Below are 906 nucleotides of genomic sequence, written 5' to 3' on the forward strand. Positions count from 1 at the left end.
CAATAAAAATCTGCTGAGGGGTTTTATAAAAAACAGAAAAAAGGGGAAAAAAACTTGCATAATGAAAAAGTAACTTTTTCTTACAGAGGAAAACTGAGAAGTTTGCAAAAGTTTTTCCTCCCCAATGTAATCTTCATACAATTTTTAACAAGACAAAATAATGCTAATGTTTCTCTGGATATGTAAACATGGATTGGAGAATAGCGAGGATAATTCTAGGGGAAAAAGAGGACAGAAAACTTTCCCTACCAGGTACTGAAATGTAAAAGAAAGCTAATGAAACCAGAAGATTGGAAGTAGATAAGCAGAGTGATAGATAGTAAGGGCAATCAAGAGAGAAAAATAAAACCCAAACCCACCGCTGTGGAAGAGATTCTGACTCACAGAGACCCCTCCACAAGGTTTCTGAGGTTATAAATCTACACAGGAGGAAACTGCCAATTTTCTCTTTTGAAACAACATACTTGGGCATTTTACATAATATATTGTTGCTACGTGCCATTGACTTTCTTGCGATTCATAGCAACCTGATGCACGATAGCTCTGAACCTTGCCCTATCCTAAGCCAATCTCACTCTCTCCAACACATCTGCTCTCATGACCCCAGTCACTGTGTTAATACATCTCACTCAGAGTCTTTCAATTCTGCTTTGTTCCTCCACCCTGCCATGCATGATGTTGTTCTCCAAGGATTGTTCCCTCCTGGCAACATGCCCAAAGTATATGAGACTGAGCTTTAAAATCTTTGCCTCCAAAGAGCAACCTGGTTTCACTCTGTCCAGGACAGACTTATTTGTTCTCTTGGCAGTCCATGATATGTTCAATACTCTTCTCCAGCACCACAACTCAAAGACAACAATTCTTCTTCTGTCATCTTTATTCATTGTCAGCTCTCTGATGCATAGC

The sequence above is a fragment of the Elephantulus edwardii genome, unplaced genomic scaffold (assembly GCF_000299155.1).
Source record: "Elephantulus edwardii isolate Elephantulus edwardi_28Jun2011 unplaced genomic scaffold, EleEdw1.0 scaffold00030, whole genome shotgun sequence".
Classification (NCBI taxonomy): domain Eukaryota; kingdom Metazoa; phylum Chordata; class Mammalia; order Macroscelidea; family Macroscelididae; genus Elephantulus; species Elephantulus edwardii.